Source organism: Myotis brandtii, unplaced genomic scaffold (genome assembly GCF_000412655.1).
Source record: "Myotis brandtii unplaced genomic scaffold, ASM41265v1 scaffold400, whole genome shotgun sequence".
NCBI lineage: Eukaryota > Metazoa > Chordata > Mammalia > Chiroptera > Vespertilionidae > Myotis > Myotis brandtii.
Genome location: NW_005365373.1, coordinates 152,242 through 165,604, shown reverse-complemented (window position 1 = coordinate 165,604; position 13,363 = coordinate 152,242). Strand labels below are relative to the sequence as shown.

Below are 13,363 nucleotides of genomic sequence, written 5' to 3'. Positions count from 1 at the left end.
CAGTCCTTCCTGGCCCCTGCAGGGCGTGCCCTGCCCTCCCGGTACCCCGGGACCGCTGCCTTCCCCGCAGCCGCCAGGCTGACCTCGGGGTGCACTTGCTCAGCTCTCCCATTCCATTGCTGCTGCCCATTTTTCTGTAGGAGCAGGAATAGCCATTTCTTTTGTTTGGAAAAATGCTGGCGTGTTGGAAGTTCTGTTCTTCGCTTGGCAGGTTGGGGCTTTGTTGTCTTGAGGTCTGTATATTGAACATTATTTAATACAGGATTTCACTGTTTTACTGCATTGAAGGACAAATTATTTTTCCTGTAACATAATAAATTTCCTAAGTTCTGAAGGCTTTCTCAGACCTGGGGGTCTTCTTCAGTTCCTTTTTAAAAAATATTTTTTTATTGATTTCAGAGAGGAAGGGAGAGGGAGAGAGAGGAAGAAACATCAATGATGAGACAGAATCAGCTGTCTCCTGCACGCACCACACTGGGCATGTGCCCCGACCAGGAATCTAACGTGACCTCCTGGTTCATAGATTGATGCTCAACTACTGAGCCTGGCTGTCCGGGCTCTTCAGCTCTTGAAAATCATGGTGCCCCAAGCAAAATCTTCACGAAATAATGCGTTTAAAGTCTCTGGTGGGAGCTACACAACCATTTTTCCAGTGACATTTGTCTGAAGTGTAGGGGGGAAAACTTTAAAATACATTAAGTGTATGTATATTTAAAATACAAAAAGTACATTAAAGAATATTACCTGATCTTAGCAAAAATATAGGAGAATGCCCAGACAGGAAGGACCAAACCTCAGATATCAATTTGCCCGTTGAGGGTTTTCGGGGGTGCTCGGGAGAGTCCAGCTAAGAGCCTTGAAAGTGGGGGAGGCACTTGCTGCCTGCTGGCATGTCCCCCTCCTCCCTCGGGTCTCAGATGTGTTAGTCTTTCTTGTCATTGGTGTGAGCTGTTTACAATTTTACCTTTCTTTCCAGCTTCCTTCTAGTCAAAACCAAGAAAAGGACATTCAAAATGAGGAGGAAAGGGTGCCTGACCTGTAACTGAAATATGCTCATGTAATCGCTTCTCGGCTTTTTAGCTAAGATCAAGTGAAATATGCTCATCTAGTGAATTACCCAGGGTTTAGGGTGTGCAGGAGGCAAGTGAATCAGTGACTCGATCCTCATTGATGTTTTTCTCTCTCTCCCTCTCCCTTCCTTTCTGAAATCAATAAAAACATTTTAAAAGAAAAAAGTGGGGTGTGAATGCTAACCTTGGTACATTCTAATGATTTTCAGATTAAAAATCAAGCAGACTTCATAAAGGAAAGATTGATGCTTTTTGAAATATTGAAGAAAGAGCATCAACTGTTATGTGCCACTGATGGAAGCAAGGAGAGTACAAGCAATGTGGTCACAGTAAGAGTGGCTGATGGGAAAACCGTGGAAGGGAAGCATGGAAAATAACACTGTACCAAGTGGCTGCTGACATTAGGTAAACCATAGTTTGGAGGGGTGTGTGTGTGTGTGTGTGTGTGTGTTTAAAATGTATGTCTTAAATCAATTACAGTTATATCAAACTTTAACAAATGTTTAACACTTGCCACTTTCTAATAATTCAGCTGTTTTATTATGAATGCTCTTGAGCACACCTATTGCGATCAGTATTCTGACAATAAAATATAATGATGTACTACTGAAATATCTTATCTTGTCCATGTTCAGTGTCATCATTTTGGCAGTTTGAACCTGTTGACGATGAGAGTATTTACACCTGGGAAATTGACAAATACTACACACCTAGACTTCACGTATTATATGTATTATTGAATGCTTAGACTTAAAGAACACTGGTGGAGAATGTTAACAATGCATATTAAATGTATAAGTGTATGGTACAAGTGGGCTATAAATTGACCATAGGATAAAAATGGAAAAAACCAATTTATTTTCTAGAATTCACAACTAATAGTTCCATATGGCAAAGAAGTCACTGGAGTCATTGAGGAATGAGTGAAACTCAACCATATGTCTTATATGCTGTACTATCCTGCTATTAATTAGAATAATAAATTAACTTTAAAAGTAAACAACAGATCCTGAGCAAACATTTTAACAAAGGAGATGAAGACAGTATAAATAAATGCATGAAGAAATTCTCACCGTCAAAAATTCTGGGGAAATGTTATTAGAATGAAATCAAGTTAACATACTCATTTCCAGGCCCACTATTTAAAAAATTAACCATCACATATGCTGGCAGGGTTATGGGAAAACTGGAATTTTCACTACTGTGGGTGGGTGGGAAGGCAAAGGGAATGACCATTTCAGATCACAGATCTGCATATCTTAAAATGTAACACATTCACTGACACTGCTACAGTTAGATAAGTAAAACATACACCTGTACAAAGAACTGAGCACAATAATTTAAGCAGTTTTATTTATAAAACACCAAACATGGAAATAAGGGAAAACATAGATCAATGGATAAAGTGGTTATCCATAGAATACAATCTTTCTTAACCATAAAAAATTAACTATTTATATAAACATTAGTGTTGAATCTCCAAATACCTATGTAGCATGATGGAATCCAGTGTTTGGTAAAGATTATATACCTTATACTGCCTGAAAATAATTATTACAATAATTACATTTATTCCTCTATTGTAAAGGAAGTTAAATCAATGCCAGCATGGAGGGCTGAGGAGGAAGAATTATTAGAAAAGGGCAGAGGTAAATATAGGGTGTGGCAAAAGTAGGTTTAGAGTTGTTGGTACTGAAAATAATACAATAATTAATACATAATAATACAAGTATAAACAGCCACGCCCATTGTCGTTCAGTTGGTTGAGCATCATCCCGTTCACTGAAAGGTCTGTGGTTCAATTTCAGGTCAGGGCGCATGTCTTCCTGGATCCCCAGTAGTGGGCTTACAGGAGGCAGAAGATGTATGTTTCTCTCTGTCTCCCTTCCTCTCTGAAAATTGATAAAAATACCTTTTAAATTATGTAAAATAATTATTTAAAGAAAGAGAATAAACCCTGTGTTTTGCATACTCACAACTGTAAGCCTACTTTTGCCCCATCATGAAAATGGAGAATAGATAAGCTTATTTCACCTGTAACAGTTTGACAGCTTTATCCGTATGTTCAACCTGACCAAATAGTAAACATTAGAAAAGTGCATTTCATTGTATGCCTGAAAATGTGGATCCAAATAAACACCTAGCTAACCTTCTGTTGTTGAATGAGGGTAGACCTTTGACTGCAGGTCATCTCACAATCACTACAATCATATGATTTCTCCCCAGTGTGAACTCGCTGGTGTTTATTGAAGCCAGACTTTAGACTGAAGGACTTCCCTACACTTATAACTATTCACTACACTTATAACTCTTTTCTCCAATATGAACTCTGTGGTGTTGAATGAGGGTAGAACTTAGACTGAAGGCCATCCCACAATCACTACAATCATATGGCTTCTCTCCAGTGTGAACTCTGTGGTGTTTAGTGAGGATAGACTTTGAACAGAAGAACTTACCACAATTGATACACCTATAGAGCTTTTCTCCAATGTGAACTCTGCAGTGTCAATTAAGGCTAGACTTATATTTGAAGTACTTCCCACAATCACTACACTCATGGCTTTTCTCCAGTGTGCACTCTGTGGTGACTAGTGAGGTGAGACCTTTAACGAAAGCATATCCCACATTCTCTACACCCATATAGCTTTTTTTCAGTGTGAACTCTGTGGTGTCTAGTGACATCATACCTTTGACTGAAGACTATCCCATAATCACTACAATCATATAGCTTCTCTCCAGTGTGAAGTCTGTGGTATTTAGTAAGGATAGACTTTCAACAGAAGAACTTCCCACAATTGGTACACTCATAGGGTTTTTCTCTAATGTGAACTCTGCAGTGTCGATGGTGGTTAGACTTATATTTGAAGGACTTTCCACAATCACTACACGCATATGGCTTTTCTCCAGTGTGAACTCTCTTGTGGTGTGTAGAGAGGTGAGACCTTTGACGAAAGGACTTCCCACATTCACTACACTCATATGGCTTTTCTCCACTGTGAACTCTGTGGTGTGTAGTGAGGTCAGTCCTTCGACTGAAATGCTTACCACATTCGCTACAACCATATGGCTTTTCTCCAGTGTGAACTCTGTGGTATCTAGTGACATCAGACCTGTGACTGAAGGACTTCCCACAATCACTACACTCATAGCGCTTTTCTTTATTGTGAACTCTGTTGTGTTTAATGAGAGCAGTGCTTTCACTGAAGGCCTTCACAGAATCAGTACACTCACAGGGCTTTTCTCCAGTATGAACTCTCCCATGTTGAAGGTTAAAGATTTGTCTACACACTTTTCCACATTTATTATCCTCATAAATCATATCTCCAGAGCAGAGACCTTTCTGATAAGCAATTTTCTGTTTCTGGTTGGCAGCTTTTTCACATTCAACCCACTTGTGATGTCTTTTTCCACTGAGACATTCCTGTGAAATCTCATTGTTACTGTGTGGCTCCTCAGTGTTAAGAGTGGCCTTGTGCTAGAGAAGCTCTGAGATGGCTGGGCAGTCTTCCCCAACCTCCATACTAGCTGCAGGCACCCAAGATAAGTAGAAGCAGCAACTGGTCACAAGGGAGGCACTCTCCTTATCTTCTTTCCAGGGCTTCTCTCCACTGGCATCCTTCTGTTGCTGGTGAGGGTTTGCACTGAAACAAAAGTCTCTCACACATGCATCACTTAAGGACACATTCTTCTCAAAGTATATCACTTGTAACTCACTCAGGTGCAAAATATCTTTTAACACTGAGAAACATGGCTTACCCAGATGGGTCCTCTGGGTGGTTTGAGCTGTCTTGGAAGCCCTGACCTGTGAATCTCCTTTTACAGATACACTCTGCTCACAATAGGCCTCCACATCATCCATTTTATGCCCACAATCTGAAAACAGAGAAATGATGAGGAAATAAATGTTGACTATGGTGAGAGGGGGAAATCCCATTATAAAAGCGTGTTGCACACACTACATTGGTTTCATGCAATTGGCTGAAAATAAAAGACCTGCAGGATGGGTTAATAAGAGGCCCCTGTGAAGTTCTTGACCACTGAAGATCACAAAACAAAGGAGACCTCAACAGAAATATAACAAACAAATGGCAAACGTCACATGGAAGAGAAGTGGAATGTTCAGCTTATTCTTCTGCTAACAGCATTCAGCAGATCTCTGCTGGTGACATGGGCAAGCTGTGCAGAAGGTTGGTTACATCTTATTCAAAGTAAAATTCATAAACAAGTAGCTGGGATTTGAGGAGTATTTACCACCTCATAACACTTGCACAGGTCCATGTTGTAGTATATTGAAGAGAGAGATGTGCAGAGGAATAGATGATGTAAAAAGGACACAAAGGTGAAGATAGCCAAAGCTAAGAAGTCACTGATGAAATGACAAGTCAGCAAAAAATCAAGTATGGAAAAGGAAAAGTATAAATTAGGTGTGGACATTGGGACCTGTACCAAACACTGTTGGACAGGAGCAAGTTCCTGGTATAATCGGAACACTGCCATTATGTCATACCTCCCCCCAGTTGCCACTCTGCAGGGCCAGGCATCTTCTGAGACCATCCTGTACATTCACTGTGTGAAAAAACCAAGGTTTCCCCTGTACCTCCTTCTCTAGAAACACACACAAACTAAATATTCCGAGTATCAATGAAAGGCAACAGAGGTAAGCAGCCATCACTTGCGCATAGCAGTTCAGCTTGCAATAGTATTCAGAGAAGGTAATATTATAAACAGCAATTGAAGGAGGGTTTTACAAGAACAGCCTGTGGTTCATGTATGTAAAGAAGATACCCGGAACAGGCATTCACCAAGGTCCTTATCTACAGGAAAGGTGCAGAAGTGGAGGCCATGGATCTGGATATAGTCACCCTCCCTGGGAGCATAAGAGCAGGTGGGACCCATTAAGCTGGTTGTAAGATTGCTGACACCTAGACACTTTCTGCAGTTTCTGAGGCAAATTGTGTTAGGGAAGTTTATGGAGTCTATTGCTCAGGGCTCTCCACAGAGCTCAGCATTGGCAGCCACAGCCCATTTGACAAGATAGTGGGGGAAAATAGCAGAGACCAAGTCTTGCCTTGAGAGAGAAAATGCTATGTCTGAAGAATAAAGAGGGACCTTTATTATTTCCATACTTATACTTCTTCTGGGTATTTCTTGTTGTTCTTTCTAATTCTTTAAGTTGTAGTGTTAGATAACTTATTATCAGTTTTTCTGCTTTCTTTGAGTTAGGCTAGTAGGTCTATGAACTTCCCTCTCAGGACTGCTTTTACTGTGTCCCATAGGATTTGGATTGTTGTGTGTTCATTGTCATTTGTTTCCAGAATGTTTTTTCTTTTTTCTTTGATCTCTTTGGTAACCCATTCATTGTTTAATAACATGGTATTTGGCCTCTATGTATTTGATTGTTTTTGAGCATTTTTATTGTAGCTGATTTCTAATTTCATGCCACTGTGGTCTGAGAAGATGCTTTATATGATTTCAATCTTCTTGAATTTGTAGAGACAGCTTGTGCCCTAACATGTGATCTATCTTGGAAAATGTTCCATGTGCACTTGAGAGAATGTATGTACCATAGCTTTGGGTGGAATGTTCTGAAGATGTCAAGTAGTTCCATTTATTCTTGTGAGTCATTTAGGATTGCAGCTTCCTTGTTGACTTTTTGTCTAGAAGATTTCTTCAGTGATGTCACTGGGGTATTAAAGTCCCCTATTATGATTGTATTGCTGTCAATCTTTCCTTTGATATCATGCAATTTTATCATATATTTAGATGCTCCTGTATTGGATGCTTATATGTTTACCCAAGTTATAGCCTCTCGTTGTATAGATCCCTGTCTACCATACCATTATGAAGTGGTATTCTGTATCTCTTGTAATGGCCTCCACATTTGAGGTCTATTTTATCAGATATAAGTATTGCTACCCCAGCTTTTTTTTTTCACTTTTGTTTGCCTGAAAATTTTCCCTCCCTTCACTTTGTCTGTGTGAATCCTTTGTTCTAAGGTAGGTCTCTTGTAGACAGCATATATATGTGTCATGTTTTCTTATCCATTCAGCTACCCTATATGTTTTGATTGGAGCATTTAATCCATTTATGTTTAAGGTTATTATTTGTAGATACTTCTTGTTGCTATTTTTATTGTTTATGCCCTAATTCCTTCTTCTCTTTCTTCTTTTTTTTCTTTTTTCTTTTACAGAAGTCCCTTTAGCATTTCTTGTATTTCTGGCTTGGTGGTAATATACTCCCTTATTTGTTTATTTATTTTTGCCTGTGAATCTCCTGATTTCACCTTTAATTTTGAATAACAGACTTGTTGGATGGAGTATTCTTGGATTCAGTCCCTTGCTTTGCAACACTTTGTATACTTTATTACATTCCCTTCTGGCCTAATGTGTTTCTGTTGAGAAATCAGTTGATAGTCTAATGGGAGAGCCCTTGTAGGTAACTATGTCTCTCTCTGGCAGCCTTTAGATTCTTAATTTTTCATCAATGTTTGCCAATTCAAGTACAATGTGTCTTAATGTCAGTCTTTTGGGGTTCATCCTGTTTGGAACACTGTGCTTCTTGAGTTGGTTTGACTTGTTTTCTTCCCAATGTCAGGGAAGTTTTCTCTCATATTTCTTCAAACAGGTTTTGTATTCCTTGCTCAGATTCCTCTCCTTCAGGCACCCCTGTTATGAGCATGTTGTTTCATTTCATATTGTCCCAGAGCTGACTTAGACTATCCTCCTGCTATTTAATTTTTTACCAGTTACTGCACTGCTTGCATGGGTTTTTTTCTACCTTGTCCTCTATCTGCCCGATTCGGTCCTCAGCTTTTACTAGTCTACCATTGAAACTTTCCATTGTGTTCTTTGTTGTATCTATGTTATTCTTCATTTCCTCTTGATTCTACACATGTTGATGATTTTCTCATCCAGACATTTTGAGCATCCTTATAACCATTACTTTGAATTATTTCTCTGACAAATTGCTTGCATCCATTTCATTTATTTCCTTTTCTAGTGATTCCTTCTTTCCTTTCATTTGGGGGTTGTTTCTTTGTTTCTCTATTTTTGCTGTTCCTTTGTAATTGATTCTATGTATTAATTAAACTGCTATGCCACCCAGATTTTTTTGAATTGGCTTTTTGTACTAGATGTTTTGTAGGACCCAGTGGTGCAGTCTCTGAGGTCACCAGCACTGGGTATTCTAGGGAGGAATCCTCCTAGAAAAGTTTGGGTTATTCTGATATAGTTAGGTCTTGAATATTATTGTCCATTTTGTGCATGGAGCCTCCTCTCGGGGTTTCTGATTATGTGGCTTGCTTCCTACTACCTTATGCCAAAAGTTGTGGAGGCACTGAACCAAATGCATAACATATAACAGGACAAGACATGACACAGAAGGAACAGAACACTAATGTACACAAGACATGTATAACCCCAATAAAAGTGATCATCAGAGAAAAGATGATTTCAAAAGAGAAAAGAGAGCAAGAATGATAGTGAGGAATGAAAAAAAAAGAAAAAATAGGGGAAGAAAACACAACAAAACAAATAAACGAAAAGGCACAAACAAGAAACACCTGAGGGGGGCCGGGTGGAAATAGCAGAATCTGTAGATGCTGAGTGTAAATAGAGGGAAAAAGGCTAAGGAATTGGATAAATAGGGAAGGACCACAGTTTAGAATAGAGGATGAGAAAAGAAATGAGAAGACAAAAATAAAATAGAAAAAGAAAATGAAATATTTTTTGAAAAGGGGATTAGAGGAGACAGCAGAAAGGCCTAAATTTAAGAAGTGATACAAGTTAAAAAAAAATTAGGAGAAGAAAAGAGCAAGATGAGAAAGAAAATAAAAGCATTGTGAAGAAAAAGAAAAGAGAAGGGGAAATGGAGTAGCATCAGGGAAGAGGAAATTACATATATGAATAAACCAACAGAGACTAGAATAAAGCACATCAATAAATCAGATAAAGAAGATCCATTTTTATGTGAGTTTTTTCTTCCCTATATCAGGGAAGTTTTCTGTCATTATTTCTTCAAACAGGTTTTCTATTCCTTGCTGTTTCCTCTCCTTTGGCACCCCTATTATGCAGATGTTTTGTTTCATGTTGTCCCAAAGTTCCCTTAGGCTCTCCTCCTGTTTTTTAATTTTTTTTTCTAGATGCTGCTCTGCTTGGGTATTTTTTCCTACCTTGTCTTCTAGCTCACTGATGCAGTCCTCTGCTTCTTCTAGTCTACTGTTGATGCTTTCTATTGAGTTCTTTATAGCAGTGATGTCATTTTTCATTTCTTCTTGATTCTTCCACATATTGTTGAATTTGTCTTCCATACTTTTCAGCCACCTTATGACCATTTCTCTGAATTATTTCTCTGACAGGTTGCTTGCCTCCATTTCGTTTACTTCCTTTTCTGGTGATGCCTCCTGTTCTTTCATATGCAGCTGTTTCTTTGTCTCCCCATATCTCTCTTCTCCAGGTGTTTGGTTATGTAGTTCTTTCTCTCCTTTCTGTGAGAAGGTTCAGGGCTCCTCCGAGCCGGCATATTTGCGCTGCTTGGGGTCCGGTGTTCCTGGGTTTGCAGCTGTTCCCTGGGTGTTGTTGTAGATTCCTGGGATTTTTAGACTTCCGATAACAGCCACTCTCCCCTTCAAGATGGCGCGGTCTCAGGAAGATCCATTTTTAAAAAGGGGGAAAAGAAAGGAAATAGAAAAACTAAAATGGGTAAAGGAGATGAAAAATGGGAAGAAATAAGAGAAGTGCGATAGAAAAAGGTGCAAAAAATAAGATACAAATAAAAAATTTAAAATAATAGAAATAAAAAAGTGAAGTGTCATTCACTTCAGCTGATGTGAATGATCCATGGATGCTGGTTTAGGGCCCCACTATTTTGTTCTGTTTGATAATTCTGGGCTTCCTGTTAGGTAATAAGGTGCTGACCACTGTTAGTCACTGACTTTTCTACTTAGCTCTCTGCTAGAGGCTCCAAGTGATCCACAAGTTCTCTGTTTGTGCCTGTCTCCACAGGTCTTGGCTGTAAGCAGGCATGGCCAAGCTGCCCTCTTTGACTGTTTTCTGGTTGTCAGGCTTATCACCCAAGCATCTGTTTCTGACAGAGCTTTAGGTGGGGATGGTGCTGTTTCTCATTCAGGGAATAAGATGGGTTTTTTCCCTGACCCAGAGCTGTTCCTCCATGTGTGTCCCAAAATATTACTCTGGCCTTGGATGGTCAGAGATCCTTATATGGATACCAATGGCATTGGCTAACAACCTGGAGTTTTTATCAGTCTGATTCCCAGAATAGCAGGGCGAACCAGCCTCTTTCCAATCCACTCACTGAGTGCACTTTGGTACTATTCAGACCTGTAAACTTGGCTTCTGCCTTTGTTTCCTCTGTAAAGCTCGAAATGCAAGGTGTGGCAGGATGTGTCTCCAGCCTGAGCCTACTGGGAGGGGCAAGCTCTTATGGGGAGAAATGACTGCTTAGGTTTGGAAGCTTAAGCATGTCACACTTCTAGCAATATATCCCACGAAATCAGAAACACCAATCAGAAAGGATATATGCACCCCTATATTCATAGCACAATTTACAATAGCTAAGATTTGGAAATAGCCTAAATACCCATTCAGCCACCTTATGACCATTTCTCTGAATTATTTCTCTGACAGGTTGCTTGCCTCCATTTCGTTTACTTCCTTTTCTGGTGATGCCTCCTGTTCTTTCATATGCAGCTGTTTCTTTGTCTCCCCATGATCTCTCTTCTCCAGGTGTTTGGTTATGTAGTTCTTTCTCTCCTTTCTGTGAGAAGGTTCAGGGCTCCTCCGAGCCGGCATATTTGCGCTGCTTGGGGTCCGGTGTTCCTGGGTTTGCAGCTGTTCCCTGGGTGTTGTTGTAGATTCCTGGGATTTTTAGACTTCCGATAATAGCCACTCTCCCCTTCAAGATGGCGCGGTCTCAGGAAGATCCATTTTTAAAAAGGGGGAAAAGAAAGGAAATAGAAAAACTAAAATGGGTAAAGGAGATGAAAAATGGGAAGAAATAAGAGAAGTGCGATAGAAAAAGGTGCAAAAAATAAGATACAAATAAAAAATTTAAAATAATAGAAATAAAAAAGTGAAGTGTCATTCACTTCAGCTGATGTGAATGATCCATGGATGCTGGTTTAGGGCCCCACTATTTTGTTCTGTTTGATAATTCTGGGCTTCCTGTTAGGTAATAAGGTGCTGACCACTGTTAGTCACTGACTTTTCTACTTAGCTCTCTGCTAGAGGCTCCAAGTGATCCACAAGTTCTCTGTTTGTGCCTGTCTCCACAGGTCTTGGCTGTAAGCAGGCATGGCCAAGCTGCCCTCTTTGACTGTTTTCTGGCTGTCAGGCTTATCACCCAAGCATCTGTTTCTGACAGAGCTTTAGGTGGGGATGGTGCTGTTTCTCATTCAGGGAATAAGATGGGTTTTTTCCCTGACCCAGAGCTGTTCCTCCATGTGTGTCCCAAAATATTACTCTGGCCTTGGATGGTCAGAGATCCTTATATGGATACCAATGGCATTGGCTAACAACCTGGAGTTTTTATCAGTCTGATTCCCAGAATAGCAGGGCGAACCAGCCTCTTTCCAATCCACTCACTGAGTGCACTTTGGTACTATTCAGACCTGTAAACTTGGCTTCTGCCTTTGTTTCCTCTGTAAAGCTCGAAATGCAAGGTGTGGCAGGATGTGTCTCCAGCCTGAGCTGACTGGGAGGGGCAAGCTCTTATGGGGAGAAATGACTGTTTAGGTTTGGAAGCTTAAGCATGTCACACTTATAGCAATATATCCCACGAAATCAGAAACACCAATCAGAAAGGATATATGCACCCCTATATTCATAGCACAATTTACAATAGCTAAGATTTGGAAATAGCCTAAATACCCATCAGCAGATGAGTGGATTAAAAACTCTGGTACATCTACACAATGGAATACTACACTGCTGTAAAAAAGAAGGAACACTTACCATTTGCAACAGCATGAATGGACCTAGGGAGCATAATGCTAAGGGAAATAAGGCAGAGAAAGATAAATATCACATAATCTCACTCATTTGTGAAATATAATGTACAACATAAACTGATGTTGTACATTATATTCTACAAATATCCAAGGATGGAAGGCAGGGGAGGGGAAGGGGTAAAAGATCAAAGGACTTGTATGCTTGCATATGAGCATAACCAGTGGGCAGAGACAGTAAGGGGGTGAGGGCATGTGCTGGGGGGTAGGAGCAGCCAGGAAGAGGTCAATGAGGGTGAAAATAAACTTATGTAATAATTTAAACAATAAAGCATTAAAAAATGTCCCAAAGCAGGACTCTTGACCACGTCTCCCTGCCCTGCTTCCCTCCTCAGCCTCTCCTCAGTCACCTCAAGTCTGTGCCTCTCTCCCTGCTCCAAAGCGCGGGTGAATGTTTGCAATAGGAAAGTCCTGTTTTCTGGGTTTAGAGAATAAAAGCAAGGACAAAAACCAAACCAAAACAATGAAACTGCTCTTTTGCCTCTCTCCAGCACTGCACTCTTTGGTCCAGTGCTTTCATGAGGCAGCCTTTTGGGGCTTTTGTCTTTGGTCCAGATTCCTTGGCAGCCAGCTGCCCTGTGGCTTTTCCTATACACATTTGGATGTTCATGCATCATGAAGGGAAACAGCTTTGGTGCAACACAGCTTTCTCCTCACCCTCTTGGCCCCTGGCTGGCTGTCCCTCTCAAGCCCACTTCCCACTTCTTGCCTTCTCCAGACGTCCTCTGCCCTTTCTTGTTGTAAATTGTCTCCTCAGCTGCCTCTGATTTGTTAATACCAGGTGGATGTTCTTCGATTTAGTTATATTTCCAGTCTGGCTCAGGACGAGATGTGCAATACAGCTGTGTATTCGGTCACCGTTTTTTTTTTGTTTTGTTTTGTTTTTGTTTTTTGTTTTTTACAACTTTGTGATCCTTGCTGTTAAAACCAGCCACAGTGACCTCCCTACAGCTCACAAATGTACAGGGAATGTTCCTTGCAGGCCCTCACCTGGAGCCTGCCACCCCTTCCCAGACTTCCTCAGTAAAGACCCAACTAACCAACACTGGTTTCAACTTCCCCCATAGATGCTGTCACCTATCACAGCCATCCTAGTCCATTCTTTGTGGACTCTCCTCCACTAGAATGCCAGTTCCCTAGGAAAGGTGACTGTATTTGGGGCGTCTGAAACAGTTGGACCCAACAGTATCCACAGCCTCAGTCTTTTTTAAAAAAATAAATCTTTATTCAGATTACAGTTGTTCCTCTTTTCCCCCCCATAGCACCCCTC

The 13,363-nt window shown here is 40.4% G+C and overlaps 1 pseudogene; it reads right to left on the bottom strand.

The window, feature by feature from the left end:
* Positions 1-3,011: 3,011 nt before the first annotated feature.
* On the bottom strand, positions 3,012-4,822 carry LOC106727312 (annotated as a pseudogene).
* Between the last annotated feature and the right edge of the window lie 8,541 nt (positions 4,823-13,363).